At 39.0% G+C, this 27837-nt stretch overlaps 1 protein-coding gene across 29 annotated transcripts in view; it reads right to left on the reverse strand.

Moving 5' to 3' along the window:
• Positions 1 to 26894, reverse strand: part of PHF21A (PHD finger protein 21A) — a 157132-nt gene extending 130238 nt beyond the window's left edge. For 7 of the 29 annotated variants that reach the window (XM_081154075.1, XM_081154079.1, XM_081154088.1 and 4 more), the window contains exon 1: positions 26360 to 26872. The gene's annotated coding sequence lies outside the window, so the exon portion shown is untranslated. The other 22 variants (XM_081154073.1, XM_081154076.1, XM_081154080.1 and 19 more) reach the window with 10 other exon arrangements.
• Positions 26895 to 27837: the final 943 nt, after the last annotated feature.

A 27837-nucleotide genomic window follows, 5' to 3' on the forward strand; every position in this document is an offset into this window, starting at 1 on the left:
AAAACTAATACAATGTTATATGTCAATAATACCTGTTTTAAAAAGTGGATTCTTAACATTATGGATACCTACAGGGCTCTGTTCTGTAGGAATCAGAACAGTACCGTGCACATAGCAAATGCTCAGTAAATATTTGTTAAATGAATGAATTCACTGAGTGGACCCTTAACTCTCTGTTGCAGGTTTATTTTCTTGTTAGCTTTCTCATGCTGGGGATAATTTCTTATGCATCGATCTCCCACAGCATTATTTGTCAAATGAATGACTTTGGACAAAAACAGTTGATTAAGAAGTTAAATATTACTATTTTAAAATATAATGAAAAGGAAAAGACTGATAATTTGGACTAAATGAAAATTAAGAACTTCTGTTTATCAAAAAAAATTAAGAAAAAGAAAAGGCAAACTACAGAATTAGAGATAATAATTGCAACACATATAATAACAATAGTTTATACCCAGAATATATAAAACATGTTTAAACTCAAACTGATCAGATATGGTTGGGATTTTAACTTTTACTTACATGGCATTTGAGAAAGTATAGCCACATAAACTCTTCTGAAAAAAGTCATATTCAGTAAAAAGGCACCATGGAGGAACACCTTATCTCCAGGGCATTTCTCCAAAAAGTAGTAGCAGAGTCAATCCCAAATTTTACCATATCATGAAACTGCAAGTCACATAGGAAATCAAAGCCTGAGAGGTTAAGTGGCTTCCCCGAATGTCACACAGCTAGCTGGTAGTCAAGATGGAGAAAGGCTTCCAGGCCCCGAGATTCCGCTGACTGAGCTGGCCTTTCCACTAGACCTCACTTCCTCTTAACCAGCAGCAGCAACTAGTCTTCTAAGAAACAAACTACAATAAATAATGGCTAAATGTTTTTGGAAAAGTCTGCATGTAATGTTTAAAGAAAAATCATGTAAGTAAGCTATCTCGGGCAAGTTTTAAAACCTGAGATCCTTTGTGCCTGAGGGATCCCTGTGAACGGGCGTCAGAGGCGTTTGCCAACTCCATGATACTACACACTAAATTCTGCACGTATGAAAATTCTGGGAAAAGGATCCACAGCTTTAATAAGATTCACAAACAGGCTCAGATGCCCAAAAAGAGTAAATTATTTTCAGACTAGTGATTCTTAAACACTGCATCAGAACTACCAAAGTGTTTCTTCTGAAGATTATTAATTGACTACTATTTGGAAACTGATGAGGAAAAAAAGAAAAGCAAATTTTTTTTCTATAATTTAATAAGAGTGAATTCGCAGCAAAAAAAAATTATAAATTTTTACTTTTTGCACTATCCATATACAAAACCTACTGAAAGTCTAAAGTACAAGATTGATTTTTCTCATGTTAAGCTGAAAGTCCACTTAATTTGTTTCTCACATATGGTTCACACTGTTAGTTAAGGTAGTTCAAATTTTTCACATTTGCTTAACTTTTTAAAATATAGATTTGTTCTTGAAAAATACACTCAAAATATATAAGTTGGAGTAAATGAAATTATTTTTGCTTCAGAGATATTAACTTGCTAACATGACATGATTTTTTGCAAAGTCAAAAAATCTTCAGATTCTCAGATAGATGCTTTACTTAGAGCTGGTACAGAAATGAATCATCAGATTTCTGATCTGGTTGTAAAATTTAAAATATCATCAATAAATCAAAGGTGATTAATGACTGCTTCTTAATTACCTTTTACATAATATCTAAAACCTCTGTACATAAAGAGTATATATTAAACAAATTTTACAGAGAAAATAAAATTTTCAATACTAGATGATGTTTTAAATTAGGCTATTCATCCCACTACAAATTTCAAACGATTAAGTTTATAGTGTATGCTCAATCATAAATTTTGAGAAGGGACTTACGAATAGCACAGATAATTGTCATTCAAAGACACTTTAAAATGTCACCTTAGCCCCAGCCAGCATGACTCAGTGGTTGAGCGTCAACCCATGAACCAGGAGGTTAACGTTCGATTCCTGGTCAGAGCACGTGCCCAGTTTGCAGGCTTGATCCCCAGTAGGGGGTGTGCAGGAGACAACTGATAGCTGATTCTCTCTCATCAGTTATGTTTCTCTCTCTCTCTCCCTCTCCCTTCCTCTCTCTGAAATCAATAAAAATATATATTCTTTAATTTTTTAAATGTCACCTTACCCTGAAGATTCAATCTCTTCTTTTTCTACTATACCAAGCTGATATACTAATTTTATATACAATAAGTTTTATTGCTTTTTATCAACCCTTTCTAAGTTCTAAACAGAAAGCATAATAAATTTGAAATAAATTTAAATGCAAATAAGTGCTCAGAAGAAAAAGCAGAATCCTGCCTAATGTGATTTATTCCTTTAGGCCCCAATATCATAATCATCCCTCTTGCCCCCATCCCTCTTAATCTTACCTACACATGGACATCCCTCTAGCACCCTCCCCCCTTACTCTTAAGAAGCATCAATTTTTCCTTCATTACTAGATCACTTTATTTCTTCTATCTTTAAAAAAAAAGGCCTTCCTTTACTCCATCTCTAGTTATTGTCCCTGTCTATGCTCTCTTTTACAGCAAAACTTCCTAAAGTGTTAACCACACTCACTGTTGTCTCCTAGTTCCCCTCCTCTCATTCTCTATTGAACCTACTCAGGTAGGGCTTTTGCCTCCTTCCGTTCTTGTTAAGATCACCAATGACCTCCCAGTTGCTAAATCCAATAGTAAAGTCTCAGCCCTCACTTCCTGTTCAATCAGTATTACCTGACCCAGCTGATAATTCCTTCCTTTTTGAAACGTTTTCTTTTCTTGACTCCCAGGACACCACCCACTCTTGATTTTCCTCCTAATCTCTCTGCCACTCTTCTAGGTTTCTTTTGCTGGTCCCTTCTCACCTCTCAAAACCTCAAAATGTTGAACTGCCGCAGGGCTCAGTTCTTGAAACTCTTCCCATTAGGTAATCTCACCCAGTCTCGCGGCTATAAAAGGATCTGTGTACTGGTGACTCCCAAATTTTTATCTCCAGTCTAGACCTTTCCCTTGAATTCCAAATTCATACCCAACACTTGTCAAAATTAAACTCTTGGCTATCTATCGCCCAACCTTCCCCTCAGAATCATCCCCATCTCAATAAGTGACAACTCCATCCCTTCAGGCCAAAACCTTAAATTCATCATTGACTCCTCTTTTTCCCACACCCTACGTCCAATTCGAGAGCTAACCATCTTGCCTCCACCTTCAAAATATACAGACTTGCCCTAGGCGGTTTTGCTCAGTAGTTAGAGCATCCACCCGCAGACTGAAGGGTCCAGGGTTGGATTCGGGTCAAGGGCATGTGCTTTAGCTGCTGGCTCGATCCCAGGCCCCAGTCAGGGCACGTGCGGGAGGCAGCCTCTCTCTCACATCGATGTTTCACTCTCTCTCTTCCTCTCTCTCTCTTCTACCCTCTCTGAAAAGCAATGGAAAAAATATACTCAGGTGAGGATTAAAATAGAGACAGACAGAGATTTTGAACACCACTACCACCTCCTTGTTCCAAGGCACCATCATCTTTCACCTAGATTATTGCAATGACCTCCTAACTGGCCTCCTTTCTTCCATCTTTGTCCCACTATACTCTCAGCAGTCAGAGTGATCTTTCCAAAATCCAAGGCAGATCTGGTTACTCCTTGGATCAAACTCCTCCAGTGCTTTCCCATCATACTCAGAGAAAAAGCTGAAATCTTTTACAATGGCCCACAAGGCTGTAAGCGATTTGGGCCTCTGCTACTCTCAGACCTCATCTCCTTCCCTCTCCCCATTGCTCAATCTGCTCCAGCCACACTGGCATCTTTTCTGTACTTCAAAAACTCTGAACAAGTTTGCTTCTCAGGGGTCTTCTACTTGAACTTCCCCTCTGGCTGGAACACTCTCTCCCATCAAATACCTTCATGGCTCACTCCCTCAAAATGTTAAGAAAATCTATAGCAGTTGCAAGATTAAAAAACTAAGATAAAGACCAAAACTGTAATCAGAATTGTTTCTCTCCCCAAACTTTTACTTTGAGGATGATCTTTCCTACACCAAGAACACCCTTTACCTTTTCTCAGCCTATCCAACATCACCCGGTCATATGGGCCCAGATAAAGACTCACTGACTAATGGAGACCTTCCCTAACCATCCCACCTCCCAGTTCTCCCTTTCTTTGAATTCTTGGAATATTTATCATCTTTCTCATTCATCTTAGAATTTAATCATATATTGTCTCACACTGTAACTTATATGTCTTATCTCCTTAACTAGACTGCACACACACGCACACGTGCACACACATATGTAGAGTAGAAATAATGCTTTGTACAAGTAGTTCTCAAACCTATATCAGGATAAATCTAAACCTTAAAAACAAAACAAAACAAAACAAAAACACAGGCTCGACCCTTGATTCTGAATTTTATTATTTATTTTGTAGCCCAGATATCTATGTATGTTCTTAGGTTCCCCCAGAAGAATCTAATAGGTAGCCAGGACGAAGAACTACAGCCTTACAATTTCTCTATTTCCTTCAGTACCTAGGAAAGAAGGCCCTCAAATAACCTAAAACTAGAAAGCATACCCACAGTACCAGACCCATATCATTTCACAGGGATGAGTAGCCCAAGAGGTCTATATGACTAGCCAAAAACCTACAAAGATAACAAGGGGCAAAGCCCAGCCGAAAACCTACATTTTCTGCTCTCTATCTAGAATTCTTTCCATGAGACTCTGAATAAATGAAAGTAACAAAAATCCACAATTCAGACAGGTGTAGTAAATAGTGATTATCTAATACTTGACCAGTGTTTGCAATATCCAAACTCTAAGACAGTGCACATTATTAGCTGCAAAAGTGAGCAACATTAGCTGGCAAAAGACTTAAAAGAGAGTAATTGTAGAAAGGCTTACAAATAAATAAATAAATTTTACTACATCCTCTTACAGTATGTACAAAAACTTGTAAAATTATTTATTTTGTAGCTGAGAAGTATTAGGAGAAAAGAACAAAAAGACGAAATCTTGCTTTCATCATGCTATCAAGTACAAAAATGCTTATTCACAAACATCCATAGCTCACAAAGCTACAAATGTTTTCTGAGTCTAATCATAACGTAAACTTAATTACAGATCAGACTTAGTAAATCGCCCTATGTCCCATGACAACTCAAACTCTTATCTTAATAATAAGTTAACCTCAGGACCAAAACTCTTGTCATTAACAACAAAAACAACTCGGGTATCTATAAGGCATTATGAGAGTCTGGGTCTGTCTTGGTGCACAGGGATTTACGCGAGTGCCTCCTATTAACACTAGTGGGAGTGCCGGGTGTCAAGCGCGAGCACCAAGGAGGGTTAATGCCCAGCACTGCATCTGCGAAACCCTTTCTACTGCACTAACTGCAACTGCTGGGAGTTGTTCTCTTAGAAACGGGATAATAGACCCAAATTCCTGTGTCTCTAAAGTACAAAGATAATTCAAATAAAAGTCACTAAGGAAGGTCACTGGTAAACACCTGATTTAAAAAACACAAGGAAAAAAATTATAAAATAGCACTAACATGCACAGAAGAAACTAGTGAACTACTGGAGATAAAATATCTCACACAACAGGATTAAAACAACAAAATTTTAAAAATTAGACCACAGTTACCCACTGTCTCCAGAAGCTTGTCCAAAGAAACACACACATACACAAAAAACAACAAAACAAAAACTCCTCCCCTGATGGAGCCCTAAGTACACTACAATCCTCGCTTTTAAAACACAGAAGAAAACTCCTGCTGCACTGATGGAATAATCACAGAGTACTTCCAGACAAACGGGTAATGATCACAAGCTGCCAAGGACGAACAAAACTATATAAAAATTATAGCACCTTATTGTGTTCCATACTGCCTCACTTCTCAATATAGCACTGCTGCACTCACCAGGCTGGAAAATGAGCAGGTGCCTTTCAGGCTATAGAAAAATTAGTGACACACACACACACACACACACCAATCACAAACACAAAGGGAATGATATTCTTTCACTTGAAGGGGCTTAAGAAATGCAAGGCTCTGCTGTAGGCCTAGAAAACTAAGGGTAGGCCTTACCGAAGAAATGAGGGAAAAGCCAAGGTTTATCCCAAAGCCACAAAAACTAAAAGAATTAACATTTATTTCAATTAAAAGGCTTTGGAAACAATCCATTGTTTAAAAAAAGAAAAAAGAATTTAAGATTTTCCGTTTTTATCACCAAAAGAAAATTAGAATCCTTTCTCTCTGAGTATACAGATTTAGCTCCACAACACAATTAAGAAAGAACCCTGACTTAAGGCCTGAAAACTAAAAATGGTTCCATTAACAAGCACATTTTAAAAAAAATCTATGTAGTACAACATATTGATTCTTTATCATCACTGGTATCGTTAATGAACATTTAGCTTTTTATCTGTACTTTGAAATGTCAATGAGAAATTGAAACAGCTACAATATGCTGGGGATTTTAACTTTTGAAACAAAAACCACAAAGAAACAGGAGTCTGAAGCATAAAGCCTCAATCATGCTGATAAGTAAGCGGTCCTAAAACTTGAAAGTGAAAGCAATACAGACCAAAAAGAGAAGTTTGCTTGATATTAACGCTAGCCTTCAAAACCAAAAATATGTTCTGTTACAGAAGACTGAAATCAGGGCTTCCATTAACCTTGTTTAAAAAAAAAATCCCATGAGCATGGATTTTTTTCCTAAGTCTCTTCATCAGAGCAGCATGGGGTCCCATTAGGCACCCTATTTTACTTCCACCTTATAAATAACGTTAGCTGTTCGCTATTTCCATGGAAACCAAGTACAGAGAAACCCACTTAAATGAATACCGGTTAAAGGAATAAGTTTGATTTTAGAAAGGTTTGGCTGCTCTAGATGAACTCTATTGGGGAATACTACACAAAGTCGTCTTAAGTATAATTTTTAAAATATATCTTTGGTGTAGAGGAAGCTTATTAAGGGTCCTGTTAAATAAGTACACTCCTTGCACTAAACTATATGCCAAACAGCATCATAAGGTTAAAGATACCTTTTCAAAGCACTGCACAGGGGTTTAGATGTACAGCTCCCAAACACTATGCTTCCCCATGCATTGGGGTGGAATAATTACCCCTATGGGTCTAATTTAAACTAATAAAAGCAAGGAAATTCAGAACTAAGGCTACCATCACCTTGTAGTGACTAGTAATGAACAGGCCCCACAACTGCAGGCACACACACAACTTAATACTCTTCCAAAGAGGAGCAAATGAGAGAGCAAATAATTTAAGTTCTAATCACTGTGAGTAGGCCCAGGGAAAGCAGGTAGTCAAACTTCCCTCCTTAACAAACTATTTATGAATTAGAACATGTATTCCTTTGTCAGTCAGTACATACACTCAGCTGAAACAGAACATGCAGGAGGAGAAAGCGCAGAACAAGATTTAGTAATTTCCAACTTCAAGGTGACTTAAATATTGCCCCCCATACTGTAGAAATGACCATTATTGGTGCCCATACAAAAATTGCAGATAGGCAAGTGTACATAAAATAAGATGTGACTCGTAAGGGGTAAGAAAACTAAAACCTTTAGAGCAGATGTGGTTCTTCATTAAGTTAGTGGTGGCTCAGACATCTTCAATAAGTTAAAAGACAAATGAATGCAATATTATCCTAAAAGGTGACTAACAAACCAGCCTGACTGTTGCCCCAAGTGATTGATAGTCATATTTCTGACTGAAATTGCTTCCTTACAGTCTTTTAAATTTCTCCACACTGGGGTAAATAGAGATGTGCTTGGGGCCCTTCAATTTTGGGCACCAACAGGGGTCAATTTAGCACATTCAGCCTTTGGTAGTGCTGTGATAAAACCTTTGTTTTTCACCCCCCAAGTGACTAACAGTATTACATTTACAATGTATGAAAAGAGTTAACATTCTCATTCAAACTTTTCTTCTTTGAGTACACCAATGTATCCATTTGTATAGCATGTTTTAAAAACAAAATTCTTGACTTGTATGTTGTACACACTGTCACGACCGGCAGAATGCTAGTAACTGCTGAACTTGGGTAACAGGTAGATGGGGTTTGTTAATATTATTCATTCTACTTCTGTGTATGTTTTTACATTTCCATAAAAATAAGTTTTTAAAAATCCTATAGATTGCCCTAGCTGGTTTTGCTCAGTGGTTAGAGCATTGGCCCGCAGACTAAAGGGTCCCGGGTTTGATTCCGGCCCAGGGAGTGTACTTTGGTTGCAGGCTCCATTCCGGCCCTGGTCAGGGCATGTGTGGGGGCACCTATCAATGTGTCTCTCTCACATTGATGTTTCTCTCTCTCTCCCTCTCCCACTCTCTCTGAAAAGCAATGGAAAAAATATCCTTGGGTGAGGATTAAAAGAATAATAATGAAAAATGAAAAATCCTGTAAGTTAAGAGTCTTGTCTCTATGTGTAATTAAACAATGAATGAAATGCCTGGTACAGATCCTTAGAAGCTACTGAATTTAAATCCAACATAGCCATTAACTTAAAATGTAACCACAGCTAATTTCCAAGTTGTACTTTTCTTACCAAAACAATTCAGTTAACAGTTCAAAACCACTAGGAGAAATCTGTAAAGGGTCTGCCATTTTGCAAATAACAACTAATGAAATGTAAACAATTAATACATAATAAGGCATCATAGTCATATTTTGTTTTTACAAACTAAAAGAAATTATATTAGCCCTCTCAATTGCTAAATTAAAATAATTTCAGAATCAGCAACTAACATTTCCAATTTCTTTTCCAATAGGTCCACAGGACGAAGAGGGCAATCTAATACATTAATGCTTCCTATTCCCCTATCTTAGTTAATTTAAGCAACAAGGCTGCCCCTTCCCCCGCTCTGGCCCCACCTCACCTCTTACCAGACATGCAGCAATTTCTGAGGTAAGGAGGTCTTTTTCTAGTCTCTCCTTTAGTCCAGATATAAAATGTTTCACACTCAGTTACTTCACAAGTGATTTTAAGCTATCCATTATCCAACTCCTGGCAGAGGGCCTACCATGAGGAGGTACACAAACTATTAAAGCCTTAAGGTCTTGATAACAGCTCTCTGTTTAAAAACTAATAATTACAATGGTGTCTTGATTTTAAGAGAAGTAGAATAAGATGGTGGTGGCTTTGGAAGAAGTGATGAACAGCAGCAGACTGGGTATAGAGCACACAGAGAAGCGACAGCAGATAGTAAGGAAGAGAGGAAAGGAAAGGCAATGGAGGGAGTGTGCACAATGCGGGAGCTAAAGTACCGCCAAACCAGGCAGTTCCCGCACAAGTGTTACAGGAGGTCAGCCTGTCACAGGCATGGTCCCACCTTTTACAACAGGCAGGGGCAAACTGATTTTCAAAATAGTTTAATTATTTAAATCACCCCCAAAGACTCCACAGAGTCTATTTCTAACTCCTATATTTATTAAACTGAAATAACTTCTAAACTTTTTACAACTGCATTTACCCAAGAGAAGCAATTTTTACAGGCCCTGCACACAGGCTGAAGTAAAGCAAACTTAATGCTGTATATATGCTGTGTTAATTCTAAAACTGCAAAGCTTTATTTACTGACTACTCTAGCTGTTACAACTGAAAGAAAACGATACAGACTGCTCTAAAATCGCTTAATTTAAAAAATATTTAAAAGAGCTAAAGTACAGCACTTTATCAAAACAAACTTGTTGGAATTTCTGCTCAGAGAACAGAAACAATGTTTTAGGAGCACAAACAAAATAAACTATAGTAAATATGTCTATCCACCTACAAGACCTTTATCAAATGGTACAGCTGAGTAAATGAGAACAAAAAGTTAATGGAAATTATTACAATATACCCTTGAACAATATGGGTCTGAACTGTGCATCCACTTATACAGGGAGAAAAAAAATCCCCTTGGTAGACTCTCGTTCCAACTGTGTTGTTCAAGGGTCAACTGTATTCTACTTTAACTCAAATGCTCACCACTGATAATATACAGCATATTCGGGATGTTTTGAGAAGCTAATACAAATACATTTGTTGAATCCCAGGGGGAAAAAATTACACAAAGATCAAAAAAGTTTCAGATCCAAATTAGTAATGAAAGAATAAAATGAATTATATTTCACACTTAATGATCATTCCCTTTCCTCAATTACTGGTTTTACTTACCAGATAGATAGATAGGTATATACATACATATACCCACTCATATACATATAAACATACTAACGTATATATTAACAACAAATTTCTTAGCAAAAAAAAAACACCAACAATCTTAATCCTGAGATCACTCTAAGGCAGTGACTTAAAGGGTGTTTTTTATCACAATCAACTTGTTCTCGGGCCCAGTTTCTAGACTCAATATAGGTAACAAATGACAATTAAATATAGAAAGAAAATAACAATTGCCATAAAATAAAATAAAAACTGGCACCAGATGAAAGGAAATTTCACAAAGTCAAAATGCCCCAAATCAAAAGGCAAATAAAACGGTGTCCATCATTACCAGAAAGCATTTTTGTGCCACTTTTGTATCTCTGGGGTTCTACAATTGTTTCCATTAGTTACTACACTCATGTATGTGCTCTCAAGGGTTAAACAAACATACACACACAATTTGTCCTGGGCAGTAGACCCAATGGACGGACCAGCTAATTAGTATTTTGGACTTTTGAGTTACAATGAGTAGTCTACTACTTACTATCTTGACACTAAATGACCTACTATAAGCTGTACCAATATCTTGGTACAAAAAAAACTTGTATCTCTAAGGGTTTTAATAAATATAAAGTACCCTGAAATACTTTTTAAAGTCTCTGTTAAATCTGACATATTCTTATTTATTTTCTATTTCTCTTAGAGATATTCACAAACAAGAACTCATTAGATACACTTTCCCATCCACACCTTTTCTCACCATGACATTTCAGGAAAATACTCTTCTTTCCAGCCAAGCTGTTCCCATATTTACTGTTTTCCCATAAACTTTTAGTGGGACTGTAACACTAACAACGGTAACAACAGTTATCACTTATCAAATGTCTTAAAATTTCCACATTTTATCTTCACATCAATCCAAGGAGGCTGGTATGATCATCCCTATATCATAGATAAAAAACTGAAGTCCAAGTGAACAGCACAGTGCTTGGTACACAGCATGTATGGGAGAAATCTTTTTTGAAGGGAGCTTAAGTAATTAGTACAAGGTCACACATTCAGCTTTAAGTACTGAGATTCCAATCCAGAGGTCAGACCCCAAAGCTAAGGCTCTTTCCCACTATGCAACATTGATCTCAAGCCTTGAGAAGAGAAGCCAGGACTACCCAATTAAAGGTAAGTAATAATATCTAATAATAGCTACCATTTACTTAGCACTTTCTTTGTTAACACATTAACTCATTAACTCATTTATTCCTCATGACCACCTCAGAAGATAGGTACTATTATTTATTCATATTTTACAGGTGAAGAAACGGAGGCGGAGGCACAGAGGGTGAAGTGATTTGGCCACGGTCACGGAGCCAAGACAGGGCAAAGCCAGGACCTGAGCCCATGCAGACTGGCTCCAGCTCCAGTGCAGATATCTTAACCACTGTACTGTACTGCCACGCTAAAAACCTTCCCTTCACTTCCATTGCACGAAAACAGAACTTTTAACCTTTTTAACAAAATTACTCAATTGTAAGCCTTTGTACTCTGAGAGAAAACTGTAGTGCTTTTCTAAGCATGCGCACCCGACTTCTTTACAGGCGCACAGGATATGCCCCCGGTGATTAGATCATTGCACTGTTCAGGAAGTCGCACACTGTAAATCTGGTTAAGAGCCCCCAGCCCATCTCTCTCCACGCTCAGACCCACACGAACCATGCACTGAAAGAAGCAGGCAATTCAGTGATGTCCCAGTGCAATCTTCTATAAAATAAATGTCACTCTGGAAGTATCCAAGTGTGTATAGTACCCTTCCATCACCCTTTCTTCTTCTTTCCAACACCATAAAAAATACCACAAATGGAATGAATGAATCTAAGCTACTTAAAAATCATAACAAATGTCCAATGGTAACTACAAATTTAAATGAGAAAAAAAATGCAAAATTCTCAGTTTTGCAACTTGTCCAAATTCTGCATTCAAAATCACTAGGCCTCTTTGAAAGACAATTCTTAGACTACCTCATTAGCATAAATGTGCCTTGAAGGGTGCAGAGAAAAATCCTTTTTTGCCTCAGATTCTACATATCTTAATATGCAAATTTATTGTAAGAATCAATACTGTTACATTATAAGTTATTGGGCTTTTTACCCTAATGTCTATTAAGTATGACAATGTGTTTAATTACACAAGTAAAATATTATGCATGGACTTAATATTTGTATGTTAGTATGTAATATATACAGAAAACAAATACACAGAACAGGACTAGACCTGGAGGTACTGAGAACTTGACACAATGAGAACAGGAACTATTGCAGCTCCCTCCATTGACATCGTAAAGTTGCCACATTTTCTGGGCTCTCTTTTGAATTAATGTGGCATCTGTTCCAAGTACAGCATGCTAACATTTTACTAAAAGATATTTTCATTCTACATTTGTATCTGGTTTGCTTATTATTTGAACTACTGTTTTATTTCAGTGGTCATTATTTCTTTACACCAACTCGTCAATTTGGCATTCCTAATCTATCTCCCTGAGCACAAAAAGGGTGGGGAGAAACCATTAGCTTAAACCCTTCTAACAGCAATAATTACAATATGCTTTGCATATAGATTAAATAAGGAAAATAAGCAGCACAAAGATTTTTGTAGGCTCTTTAGTATTGGGTCCTGATAAGTTAACAGCATCTGTTCCTTTCAGAAAAAGAATCCTGCTCTGAGATACTGGAGGGTTGGGGGGAGGGGGAGGGGAGAAGTAAACAAATACTAAATAGAATAATTCGAATTACAAAGTTTGGTCTCCATGAAATGATTCCAATAATTTCCACATGTCCAACTCTATCGAGTGCTAATTGCTTTTTAAGGCATCCTCAAAAATGCTGCAGCAAAAAGCCAAATACAACCAGTTGTATTTAACATGCATGCTGCATACTCCACAATGTTACGTCATATCAGGCACAGAGAAGACGCTTACCAAGCTATCCTGCATTCTATAAACTGCCGAACAACAACAGAAAAGGCACTGCCATCTCCATAGCGGGAGTAGGAGTGTCAGAGTAGGCAGCCTTTTCCCTTTGGTCAACTCTGAAGGAAACAAATAAGGCTTATATTTTGTCTTTTAAGCTCATCTCTCTCAAGGCCTTTACTCTCGATCTTCCAGCCTTTCTCAGAAAGGAAGGCTGTTTCTTTAAAATTAAAAAGCTGCAAAAGATCACTCCAACTTAAAAGCCCCACACCTTGTACCAACAGTCCTCCAGATGTCCCCATGGCTTCCTCTCCTGTAGAAGAATGGCCTATCCAGAGCACTGGTCCCTAAGAGGTTGCACCCACCCTGGGGAAAGAAGGGGGCCATGGGAAAAATTATTACAGCTTATATTTTTAAATCTCATCCTTTTTCAAATTTCACATTCCTGTGCATTTTATAACATACCTAAAATACTAGGTTCAGAAAATTATATATAAATATACATTTACTGGTGGCTGTAGTTTAGTTTGGAGACTACAGGTTAAGAAGACGAAAACTAAAATAAGAGTCAGGAACATTAGGCTCTGACACTAACTTACTCAAATTCTTGTCTCTGCCTTAGTTTTACCATCCATGACATGAACTGAATCCTCTGTCCACTTATAAGACAATTATGAGAAATAATAAAATACTACAGGGCATGGTCTGAGCCACACAAAATGAAAAGCACATATGAATGCTACCAATGAGAAATACTCTTAACTTGGCTTGTTAAAGCTTTGACTATACATACTATAGTTTAAATAAAGTGCTATGCCCTATCAGACCCAATTCTTAGAATTTTAAGGCCAAGCTTTTGTACTTCACTAAATTTGGGTCTAAAGAAGCATAAAGCACTTTAGAACAATGAGTGCATTTCTAGTATTAGACTTTTTTTAAAAACTTCTATAATGAAAAAGTTATTACCTATGAAATAAAAATTTTAAAAATACAAAAGTGAATTATAACTAATAACCTTACTAACAAGTTAAAACTATCAAAGCCAGAATCAGAAGATTATATTTAATGTAGATTATAAGGCCTTGAGTATGTCTTTTTTTATATGATGCCAGAAAAAAACAAATCATTGGCACTCGTAAATTACTGGCATGTCCAATAATTTACTTTGTTTTTCTTTTTTTTTAAACTGCTTTTAAAAATGCTGGGTTACCAGTATAGCATTTGGCAACAGCTGAGTAAGGACAGGGATGGGGCGAGGTCAGCCAACACTATCAGACATGAAGATATGAGCACCAGGACTAATTCCTATGCAGGGTATCTGTATGCTGATTAAGCAGCACTGGTTTGCGTTTCTATTAATTTAAGCACTACAGGTATTTTCTTAGTTTTAAAACCCTATTTTACTTTGTAAATATTGAGTAACTCCTAATAACCTAGAAGAGAGATTACCAGTTAAAAAAAAATTATCTGAAGCCACATCTCCTCATAAGCAGCTACCAAAATAACCTAGCAGAATTTACTTTTAAAAATGATGCCTGCTAAATTACTTGTGTAGGACAGAAAACAATGTTGTCATTTTAAATTGGTTAACATTTTTAAAGTTTTCAAGTAACAATGACCATCTCTAAGGCATTAGGCAAAAATAAAGAGTACTTAAAATGCTTTTTGCATTATTACCCATAGGTAATAATCATTCTAGGGATTAGGTTTATAATCTTTTTTTTTATTGTGGACACTATTACAGATGTCCCCCATTTCCCTCCCCTTTGCCCTCCCTTCACCCATCACCTTCGCTACATTATTGTCTGTGTCCATGTAAGTTTATAATCCTATGTATAAATCTTACCCACCTCTCTCCTTCCAACCCCACTCCCACTCCCCACCTGAGCCTTATTTTCAAAAACAGCAAGTTTTAAAAACAGCCACCGGAAAAAAAGTAGATTTCAAGTGAGTATTATGGTATAATTCTATTTATTTTTAAATACATACATATATTACACATATTGAAATGCAAAGGAAATTCTAAAAGCAGAATGAGGATGGGATAACTTTAATTTTCTACTTTATACATCTCTATATTGCTAAAATTACTTTCATGACTCAGACGCACTGCCTTGATAATATTTCTTAATAGGATATACTTATCATGGAATCCTCTAAAATGTTGATAGTTACATAGGATTGACTGAAATAGTGAATGTAAACTACGTATCTGCATCTACTAAGAAAATCTATAAGATAACCTACAATGCTCAAGTGCCCAACTTCCAACCTTTGAGAAATGGATAGTAGCCCTGACCAGGTGGCTCAGTTGGCTGGACGGTCAGCCCATACACCAAAATGTTGTGGATTTGATCTCCTGTCAGGGTGCACACAGGAGGCAACCAACTAGATGTTTCTCTCTCACATCGAAGCATATCCCCAGGGGAGGGTAAACGGAAAAAAAAGGAAGATAGCAGACCCCACTCCCCGCTAGGCACTGTGCTTGGGGACAGGCATGTCCCAAATACCTTCATTTCCATGCCATTTCTACACAGACTATTTTCAAAATATCCAACCCAACCTAACCCAAACCAAAATCAACGTGAAATACTCTCAAAATGATACTTCATCACTGTGGCCATTTCAGCAAATTGAAAACGTCTTTAGTAATTCACTTTCTCTGGGAATTACAAAGTTAGCACAGCATTATGACCTAAGAGAGGCTCTGGAATCAAACCTGGGCTTGAATTTAGACCGTATCATTTGCTACCTGTGTGATTCCAGGGAAGCCTTCATTTCCTCATCTGTAAAATGGGGGTAGGGTAATAACAGTAAGTCCTCAGAATACTGCTGTGAGGCTTAAAATTAAATGAGATCCTATATGTAAAAAGGCTTAGCACTATACATAATAAATACAGTAAATGTTAAGTTAGTGTTACTACTAATATTATAAACAACAGATGACCCTAAGGTACAAAAACTGTTTACAACTGGCCAAACATTTAAAGTCTTATAATGTCATTTCTCTAAGAACAAGTATACATATTTGTGTAAGATTATATATTAACACATAAAAATGTTTCTCAACATGCAAGTCCATAATTAAGATTTTTCATCACAATACACTAGTAGTACATTTACAATATTTGTGTGTACACATATAAACACGTACACACGCACACAAATGGGTCAGCACATACTGTCAAGAACTACACTGTAAATAGGTTAAGAACTTGTCTACTGGCCATGGTAGGGGGAAGGGAGGAATCCAGATCACCAATTATGATTTTAACACATATATTTAAAATTTTAAAAATATTAACATTAACACAACATGGATAAATATCCTATTTTTTTAATAAGTCGCTTTAGGTCATTTACTTTTATTTATTTTTAAATGTTTTTATTGATTTTAGAGAGAGGAAGGGAGAGGAACAGAGACACAGAAACATCAATGAAAGAGAAACACGATCCATCAGCTGCCTCCTGCACGCCCCCCACCGGCAATTGAGCCAGACACCCAGGCATGTGCCCTGACCAGGAACTGAACTGGTGACCTCTTGGTTCAGGGGTCGATGCTCAACCACTGAGCTACACCGGCTGGGCAGACAAATATCTTAAAATCCAGACACCTACTAATGAATTAAAAACTCCATTCATATATATACTACTCTAGTCTAGTCCATTCATGAGTTTCACCTCAGCTAATCCTTTTAACAGCACAGTGAAGCAGGCTTTTCCCATTACACCCATTTTACCGCTGAGAAAACTAAATCCCCGCAAGGCCGGGCTAGTGACAGGACTGGTCTTAAAGCCAGGTCCTCTGACATCATCACAACTTTCATTTACATTGGCCTGGGACATTTCATTTTTTAGAAAGACAGAAAATTGTGCTCAGTAATTTAGGCGTGTCAGAAGATTCTACAGGGAATTACACATGTCTGCCAGTTGTACTCTCATTTCCTCTCCTTATTTCTAACTTTAGTATTTCAGGAATTTCACGAGTACATATAGCTATAAAATGTAGATAAGGAGAATTCATCCAAACCTAATGTTTCCAGCATTGGCCAAGTAATACCAGAGACCACTTTCCCCTTATATTTAGCCCCTTGTATTTAACTTCTTTGTAATTACTGAATTTATTTCATCTTAATATTAGGTCTTGAAAAGACAAGTTAATACAAAATAAATCAAACCATTCATAATGAGGCTGCATTATCAGACCAGATTTCATAAATTTTGACACATCTAAAAAATCTACTTAGTGTATAATATATAAACATAACAAATTTCAGTTCATATTTATAAGGGGAGGGAAAGGCCGGTATTATTACAGTGGTTTAGTTTGTTGTGTAAACAAGTACTCAAATAATTACTACTAAAAGCAGAGTTTTCTTAAATGAATACAGCAGCCCTCAGCAACAATATTCGAGGAGCTCTGCACAAAGCTGGAGGAGATACTGGCCAAACAGGTAAGTAAGGCATTTCCCTGATTCTGCATACACTCAAACTAAGACACATACATCGCAACTTATGCTTACTTTTTTCAATGTTCCCAGGTGCCCCTTTCTCTTATCAAAAAGCTAAAGGGAACTATCCATGCAGATAAAAATATCCTACAAACACAAGAGCCTAAAAGAAGCTAGAGCAGCCTAAAAGAGAAAAAGAATGTAAAGACATGATTTTTTTGAAACTAACATTTCAAGTACAACCCACGGACTTGAAACTACATTTTCTTTCTGGGGCTGCTCACTGGCCTCAATTACATCAATCCTGTAACACTGTGAATTGTGGTGATAGATTGGTTCAAGCCTCTAAACGCAACAGAATTTTTCCAAGGTTATACACACTGTGACGCAAAGAACATTTTTGCAGCATCTTATTTTCATTAATAAATTAGTTTGGATATTCTACCAGTGCAAACATTATGAACAAAGAAATTTTCATTATCTTCTAAACTTTCCAAAGTCAACCAAACCAAAGGCTGTGGTACAGTGGCAACGAATACTAAATAGGCAGAACTGAATCTGGTCAAAATGCTGCTACCACTGGTTGGTTGTCTACTTTGGGTATGTATCACTGAGGGCGAAATTAAGGTGCAAAGACATTTTATTTACAGCAAAAATTCTAAGGAATTGCCACATCACTACCATAACCCAAAAATCTCAAGGTCTTATTAGAACAGCCTGAGCTTCTGATAAAATAATAATATAAAAAGAGAAGAAAAAATGTAAAGCATGTTATTTAAAAAATAACAATAATCACTGCTACTGCTGCTAATTCTAAACATTTACTGGGCCTTTATTATGTGCCAGGCACTGTGCTAAGCAGTTTCACAGGTTTTAACATTTAATCCCTGCAACAACACACTGATACTAGTTAATAAAGTAAAAGTATTAGAACTCTCAGAACAGAAATTTAAATTTTACAAATGATAATGCAAGCAAATTATTAAAGAAACCTTACCTTTTTTCTACCTTTCAGACTACACCTTTCAGTATTAAATCTCATTAAAACCACGTTCATTTTCAGGATTTTGTCTTCCACTTAAAGAATACTGTGATTCAAGATGCTGACAATTATTACAGAAGAATCAAAAAACTCTGAACTTAAACATTGGCACAAAAAAACCCCACAAATCCTTCCATTCAACTTTAAAGACCTAAAAACTCTCCCCAGGCAAAGAAAAGAGAACAGCATACATGTATCAGGCCCCAATCATAGGCTTCTAAGGTCCATACTAGCGATCAGTAATGCTGTCATTATAAAGAGACCTATATCATCCCAGATTTACAACTGCTAAGTCAAGGTTTGAATATATATACACACATATACATATATATATATTATCTTACATACCAATCTTACAGTAGCTGATAAAAACAACCACCAACTAATCTAAGGTAGGCTAAAACATTAAGATGTTTCTGAAGACTCACTTTAGGATATCAGGAGCATAATCATCATGATATTAGCAATCAAACTTTACTTAGCAGAAAGTTCTTAGAGGCTTAGGAAGCTGTGTATAAAATGGAGTAGACAAGAGGGAAGGGTTCCCTGTGCTGTTTAAATCAACTACAGGTCCCAGCATGCAACACTCTAATCTGGAGTTAAGCAAAAAAAAAAAAAAACGCAATGCATCCTGGGACTTGTAGTAAGTAAACCACTTCACTCTACCACAGTTAAGTTTCAACAAAGTGCGACCTATCTAGCATAATTTGACTAGGTCTTATCATCACGGTTAGTCAAATTCAGATCTAATTTATTTGTTCTCTGCTCTGGCACAGTTTCTTTAGCACATAATGAAAAAATATCAATTTATATGTAGCTCAACATTTTCATATTAGAAAAACTTTATACAGGATGAGCACATAAAAGAAATGCTTAAAAAAAGAAATGCTTAAAAAGCAAAAAGTCTGATACAATTTTCAAATTACATTTTAAAACATAATTTTTGAAACAATTTTCTTAAAGTTTACTTAGATAAGTTTCAAAGCTCTCTATCCTATTCCCAAAATAAAAGTTTTGTTTTACCAGGTTTTCTCTTAACAGTCTTTCAAGTTATGTTTTATAAATAATTTTTCTTAAAGAAAATTCTCATAAGAAAACATTCCCACACTCTCCACTAGGAAATACATTCTTATAGTAATACCTACTCATAACACCATTATACACACCAAAGAACAGTAAGTTCCTCACTTGTCAAGTCCTTACTCAAAATTTACTCCCTCCACTTTCACACTTCATTACACACTTACCTATACATACATACACACACACACACACCCCTATTTCGGGAAAGAATACTTAGAAAAAAGTATTCCAGCTACAGACCCTTTTCTCTCATTCACTGACCTCTTCTAAAAACACAAAGATTTTCTTTAAAAGCTATCAATAACATGTCCAAACCCAGGCAGATAACTTGGAGCTGCAATCTATGTTTATACCAACTCTACATTCACCCCCTATTTTCTGCAAGACTGAAGGAGGCTGGGAAAGAACTAAGTGCAATCTGCATCAGGAGGCCTAACACAGGTGGTGGGTTATTTTCAGGCAACAGCACCTTCACAAACATGCTGTGGAACACAGTCCAAGAAATTCCTAACAAGAAAAGATAAGCTGGCAAACAAATTTAACACAATCCAGCTAAAAATCACCTGCAACACATGCTACTACATTTCACCATAAAAGTGACAGGCTACAACAGGATCTGAAGCTTCATCAATACAACATACTGTCCATAAGGCCAGAGAGCAGTTGCCATGGTTACTATCACCCACTCTTATCAGGAAATTATTGTCATTAGTCTGAAGTTTTTGGTACTTATTTAAAATAAATAAACAGTTTAGGGTTCTGACTGTTAATTGAGTGAAAAAAATCAACTACTGTTTGATTTGCAAGTATGCTGTCTTAGAAATGCACATGGTTAACAATACTTGGATCTGCAGCAGAAAAAAATCAATTCCTTTCTGCTGCTCCTTCTCCTCAAGTACTGACAGTTTGTATTCTCAATGCAGCCAAAACAATAAAACAAAACCCATCTTTTTGGCTTCTGTGTTTAAGTTATTTTTCTCCCCTAGGCCCATAACCAGAGTCAAAATAAAGCCTAGATCATCAACCTATTAGGCCCCATCCCCTTCCTATCTCCACATTACTAGTTCACTTTTTTGTCTACTTAAAAAAGCAGAAAAACACTTCCGTAGATTCCAAAATATAGGAAAACATAGTTTCCTTCAATGAGACCTGCTCACTACTTTTTTTAAAAAAGGGGGAGAGAGGCTTGCAGTGTATTGGAGGGAGAGAGAAATGGAAGGGTATTCAAACTTACAAACAGTGCCTAGTGTAGAAAAGTTGCTTTAGAAAAGCCCAAAGGATGACTGAACCTCACATATTATTTCTAAAAGGGAGGAGTTCACCACCACCGTAGTTTAAGACTGAACTGATAGATGGGTAATATAAAAGTCATTCTTAAAAGTCTATTTCAACGTACTTACAAAAGACAAGTGCCCAAAAATTTAATATACGAATAAGAATTAGATGAAAGCTTATAAAATTATATGGCCACATATACACACAAACACACAAGGAAGAAAGCAAATGCTATTTAAGAAATAATTATCTATAATAAATTTAATGCAGTTTTAATAAACTACCTCTTTTAAAAAAATCTCCGAGAAGCAAAAATACACACCTGGTAAAGTTAGTGATCCGAATACATTGCTATGATCCTTAAGAATACTTAGAGCCTACAAAAAAGTCCATGTACAAAAGTTCTTGAAAAGTTAACATAAATCATTAATATTTCCCAGCACAGATTAATATGAAGATTCAAACATGTTTCAAGAAATGAGCTCTGAATATAGATATAAAGAAATTCTGTCAAAGGTTAGAGACCTAAAACTTTAATCTCTTCCTTTTCTCCCTTTGAATAGTAATTAAATACAAAAGCCTTTGGCAATAAGATACTAAGGATACAAAATTTAAAAGCACATTAATATAACCTTAACTTCAGTATTTCCTCAAGAAAAGCTTTAGTATTCACTGTCTGTAGGATAGAAAAGTTACTATTACCCTGGGCGGTTTCATTTTTATCTAAACAGTTAAATGTTTTTTCTCACTCTTCACAGAAGCCAGTTTCTATATTTAATTACTAATTGGGGCTATTTCATAAAGAACAGTCACTTCTAAAATTTAAAATATGCTCATAAACACGGGGACTTCTAATTATCTATATTTTATTTTATTTCGGTCAAAATTGTGAACAGTCTATTAAGAAAGCCACAGCTTAGGCTCTGAGTGTTAAACTTTCGAGTTATTTTTACACAGAAATATTTCAGTGTACTCCTCTAGATTTGAGTAGTCATTTCCTCATGCATCCCTCTAACATGGAAAAAAATAAAAGGTAGACACATGTACCTTATACTAATGCATACAAGTGTATGTCTTTTACACTTTGAAACAAGTTTAAAAGATTTAGTTAGTAAGAATTTTTCACAAAGTAAGCAGAATCAATCAAAACAATCAAAACCTTAACCGTGATGTCTGTTACTCTGTGTGTTAATAAGAGTCTACAGAAGAATCAAGCATTTAAATATTCACTAAAATCAACTACTACCAAATCAATGGAGAGATGAAGAAAAGCTTTGATAGGGGATACACATTTCACAAGATGTACAAAAGGAAAACTGATCTTTTTCTTGAATTTTGAGAAACTGCCTAGGCAGCATTTTTTAAACAAAGCTTCAAAACTGTAACAAAGAGCTTTTTGGTAACCACAGCAGTATTAAAAAAAAAAAAAAAATCATAAGGTGTTCAGGGTACACTTTTAATGTACTTATTTCCCAAATGATATGAAGAAAGTTAACATTTAAAGACAGAAGCTTCTGTCCTTGTATTAATTAGTTACCAATCTAAACAACTTAACATCTGCATGGCTTCTGACAATTTACAAAGAACATTCGTATATATTATCTCATTTGATCTTACTGAGAAAAAAAGTACAGCATTATGTCTAGAAAACAGACAAAATTCAAAGCAGGTTTATCAAATTTTCTATACATTCCTAAGTTTTTAAACTTTGACATAAAACTTTAAAAGCCACCAAGTAGCATGATATTTCCAGTGATAAATCAATTCACCTAACACTAACAAGAGTTTCAAAAGACCATGTGTTATAAATGCTAATGAAACTACTTTTATCTTTATGGAGTTATTGTTACTAATGGACATATCATCAGCAATGATCTATACCCACAGATAGAACTTTACTTATAGTTCAAGAATCTCAGTCTTTGGAGGCCAATTCAAATACACCAACTATATGTATTTATAAAGCTGATTGCCTAAGAATTTATCCATTAGGATAACTGTCCAAAGACTTGAGAAAAAAATAAACACAAAAAGTGTAAAGTTTTCTCTATACAATATCTCCCTTTCCAAAATCTCAAGTACGCTAAATCCTATTTGTATTAATATTATAGGGATGATTACAAAATGTCCGAAGTCATACCAACTACTTTTGTTTACAGCCATTGCACATAATACAAGACTAACTCCTCTTCAGAATAAAATAATTCTAACAGCACTCTGTAACTAGGCACAGCATCCTTAAGGTATCCACAATCACAAGTCTACTTTGTGTATTGTAAGCAAGTAAAAAGCAGCTGAAGATTTCAGTTTTAAATAACAAGTGTAATTTATTAATGGAATTTTTAAATGAACTTACTCAAAATCTTTCTGGAACTTTAGGGTGTTAATCCTGTTGCTTAGCTGAAGCTAAGTAGAGCTGTAATAAGTAGCAAGACCCTCAAAATTCAGAGATTTGCTTTATCTTGCTGTAGCACCTCCTGCTGGATAGCATTTAGAGCTCTTCATGTAATCAGAAGAAGAATATTTCTGAGGCAGCTCCTTCCAGATGATTGAATGGGAAAAAGGATGGACCCTTCAAAGCTAAAAGAAATAGGGCCCCATCCATCACTTATACCAATTAAAAATAAAATCTGTCATAGGTAGGAGTCTTTTTAATCTATTACAATTCCAGTTCCATAAAGATCTGTCTGAGTCCAAAGTGCAAATACTTATAGAAAGCTTGTAAAATTATCTAAAAACTATTAAAAAGCCGTCAAAAAGCACTCAAGCAAAAGACTATTATGGCCAGGCAAGCAATGCCAGTCATATTGCAAATAGTATTATGTTAACAAAAGCGAAAGTATGACATAAAGAAAAGCACCTGTAATATTTTTACTAGGTTAGCCAGAAGTTCATGTTTTGAGAATTTTCTGCACTATTACTATGCTCTTCACTTAAGGATTGTTGCACATCTACAGAAGTTTTAGGTACAGAATTTTTATAAACATGAGTAACTACACATAAAAATTTCCTCTTTGACATCAAAAGGTATGTCCTGATATTTTAAAATTCATTCTTCAGACACTTTAAATAGCCCCTACAGCTAGCTCACTTTAAGGCCATGAGGTAGATCCCATATACAAGTGGAGACAGAAAAAGAGAATAGGCAGGAACTTACCAAAATCAAAATGAATAATAGTATTTCCAGTAAAAATGGAGTAACAGTTTCCTACAAAACCGTGAAACCAAGTAAGTTGTGAAACTTAAAAAAGGGGGGAGGGGGGAGCTAGTCTTCAAAAACCAAAAGAAAAGCTGACCTATTTATTTCTACTGCCCAAACATGAGTGACCACCAAATGTAAACAAACAACAAACACTGAAAGTACACTTAGGTCTAAGCCCCAATTTCAGTCTCTTTACCAGGCCCTCAATGAAGCTACAGATACTGATGAGTCTCCTCTATAAAAGATATTCCAGCTCCCTGCCCTAAAGAACCCCTATAAAGTATGCCTATGAAAAGGCTTCCCTTCCTAGAGTGCACATCGCTTTAAAAAAAAAAAAAAACTTTCATCAGCCCAAATTAATCTGATTATAATATTCAGCTATCAATTATTAATATATAAATGTTCTTCCTTCTCTAAAGTCCCCAGCTAAAGCATCCACATTCCTAACACCTACTATTAAAAATGAACAGCCAGCTCTTCGGCTATGGGGCAAATCTTTGAAATCCAAAACAGAGCCACAAAGTTCACTGTCAAGGCCAGTGCTGAGGCCCACACAGGCCCGGCCCTTAACTCACATTTGAAATTCTAGAGTGCCATACATGCAGAGACATCATTTAAAAACAACACAATGTGGACGTGCACAGTGAGATCCTCTACTTCAAGACCTAAACAAAGAATATTTCTACATATGACCGGAATATGATGACACCAGATTCATCAATGAAAACAAAACCTGCCTACCATTAGCAGCCGTATCCTCATCTCAACAACTCAACTACTTAGAAATCACTCTCGGCACATCTGCACCCCACAACCGGCCTACGGCCTTCTCCGGGGGTGCAAGCCACAGACAAAGTTGAAAGGAGACATTCTTCCCCCGGTGCCCAAATCTCGATATCAAGCCCTCCCCTACCAGTGCCACCTTGCTGCCGCTACCCACCATCGCGAACGTGGTCAGGGGGAAAAAAGAAATCCTAACAGCACCGCTCAGCAGAATAAAGAGACCAAAGAGAGGATGACGAGAAGTGTTGGGAACTGCGTGCACGACGGGGCTGGACCAAACGGAAAGAGTCCCACTCCGCGCGCCCCTCCCCCCGGCGGGGGCGCGGGCGGGGGAGGGGCGGCCGCGGCCCCTCTCCGAGCGGCCTGCCAACCTCGGCCCGCGCGGGGTCCCCGGGGCGCCCCGCGGCCGCGGGCGGCGGGGGCGAGTGCGGGAGGGCCGGCCCCGGGGTGAGGGGTGCAGGCAGACTCTCCGGAATAACAAGTTGCAGAAGAAGAAGAATAAGCGGAATTTCCCCAACGCTTCTCCGGCCACCCAAGACAAATGCACCAACACAAACACACACACACACACACACACACACACACTCGGGCCCGGCAGCGTCAGCAGCCGCAGCTTTTTTTTTTTTTTTTAACCAGATCCCTCAGTCACCAAACAAGATGGTTTTCCAAAAAAAAAAAAAAAAAAAATTAAATAAATAATCATAATAAAAACTTCCCCCCGACAGCATCCCGGGGAGGGGGGAGGGGGATGAAAGAGCCAAGGGGACCATCCCCGGGCGGAGGGACCGCCGAATGGGGCGGACTAGGCTCCGCGCCCCCCGCCCCCGCCGGCGGCCCCCTCCCCGGCCCCCAGCTGGGACAATGTGACACCCCCTCCCCGCCACCCCCGGCGCGCCGCCTCTGTCACCCGCTCGGGCCCTGCACTCAGCGCCCAGGCTCCCGAGGCTGCTCATAAACTTACTTCCAATTTATCCTGGGGAGGGGTGGAGGGCAGAGGGGAGGAAGGGGGGGAGACAAGGTTTTTCCATTGTCTTTTTTTAGGGGGGGAGGAATAGGAAGGGCACGCAGGGGGGCGCCCCGAAGGGGAAGTTATTGCTCAAATCTCAAGTTGACTGCGGGGTCCTGGCGAGAACACCCCCCTTTACCTCCTCCCTCCCACACACCCCTCCCCTCCCCCCACAACAAACTCCAGGCAAGCAGCCCCAGTTCCTCCCATAGACAAACACCAGAGACAAGACAGAGAGAGGGAGAGAGAGAAGGGGGGGAGAGGGGAGAGGGGAGAGGGGGAGGGGGAGGGGGAGGGAGGGGAAATAGAGCTACTCAAGAAAAAAAAGAGAGGAGAGTGAGGAGAAGAGAGAATGGAAAAGCTGGGATACTGCACCCTCCTGCTGCTGGCTGGCTGTCCCCCCTGGCAGCTGGAGGCAGGAACTCTGAGCAGGAGAAGCAGGAGGAGGAGGAGGAGGGAACTCTTCTTCATGGGGAGGGAGGGAAGAAGCTGGAGCTGCTGCTGCTGCTTCTGCTGCTGCTCTGGGCCTCTCGCACTTTTTAGATATTAGTGTGTTAAGATGGTAGGTTGTTCCCTTCTCCCTCCTCCTCCTCCTCCTCCTCTCCTCTCCCTCTCTCTCACTCACTCACTCTCTCTCTCTGGGCTGTTTCTTTCCTCCTCTTCCCCAGGCAAAGGGGGGGTGGGGAGGAGGGGGTGGGGGGAGGAACTGGATCCTCCTCCTCCTCCAGGAGGGACACACACAGGCCCCGGGCCGGAATAGGAGGGGGGAAATCAGAGCAGCAGGAGAGAAACTGTGGGAGACAAACAAGCCCAACTCTTCATCCTCCTCCTCCTCGCAGCAGCAGCAGCGAGCACCACCAGCCCATTCACCACCCGGCCCCGGGCCGCAGCACCTCCGCCGCCTCAGCCCGGGGATCCCTCCGCCCAGGCCCAGACACACTCGCCCGCGCGGGAGCCCGCCGCGCGGCCCCGCCGGCCCGCCGCCGCCGTGCGCGCCCCCGCCGCTCCCGAGAGCCGGGCTAGAGGGACTGGGGCTGGGAAAGCGGGGACGAAGGCGGGGGGAGAGGAGGCACCGGGGTAGAGGGGCACCGCGGGCAGGGAGGGGGCAGCCGGGCGGAGTTGTACGGAGGCCGGCCCGGGCCCCCGCATCTCCTCCCGCGGCTCCCTGGACGCATGGGCCCCCCCGGGGGCGCCGGGGCGACGGCGGGGGGGGGCTGCGGGGGCCCACGGCGGCTCTCGGGCGGGCGGACTACTTGACGTGTCGGTGCGGCGAATTTATTTCACTTTGCCTAAGGAACGGGGTGTGCTGCGGCCCCCATTGCCTAGGGAAAAAACCCGGATGTAAAGTGAGTGAAACTAAACTAGAGTGAAGTAGGGCAGCAGCAGCCAAACTCCAGTGCAGCGGCGGCGGCGGCGGCGGCGGTGATGGGGCCGAGCACGGAGCGGCGGCGGCCAAACTCCTCGGCCGCCGCAATGATGGGCCGGTGCAGCGCTGCAGCTCGGCTCCGGTGTAGCTGCAGCCGAGGCGAGGCCGTAGCCCGCTGCGCCCCCCCGCCCCCAACTCCGCGGCCCGAGCCCAACTCCCCCTCCCGCCGGCAGGAGCTGCATCGGGGCTCCGGAGCGGCCCCAACTCCCTCCAGTGCAACAGCAGTTTTGAGGGTGGGCGAGTGGGGGAAACGGCGAGGGCAGGAGCGATGGGAAGCCACGGGGAAGCACTGCAATGAAGGAGCGTGGTCCAGGCAACAGGAGAAAGATGCAACCTCAAGTCGAATGCAACATGCAATCCCCGGCCGCCGCTCGCTCCCTCCCCTCTCCACCCCGCCCCCTTTCCAAATAACTACCCTTGAACCACT

Source organism: Miniopterus schreibersii, assembly GCF_964146895.1.
Source record: "Miniopterus schreibersii genome assembly, chromosome: 12".
NCBI lineage: Eukaryota > Metazoa > Chordata > Mammalia > Chiroptera > Miniopteridae > Miniopterus > Miniopterus schreibersii.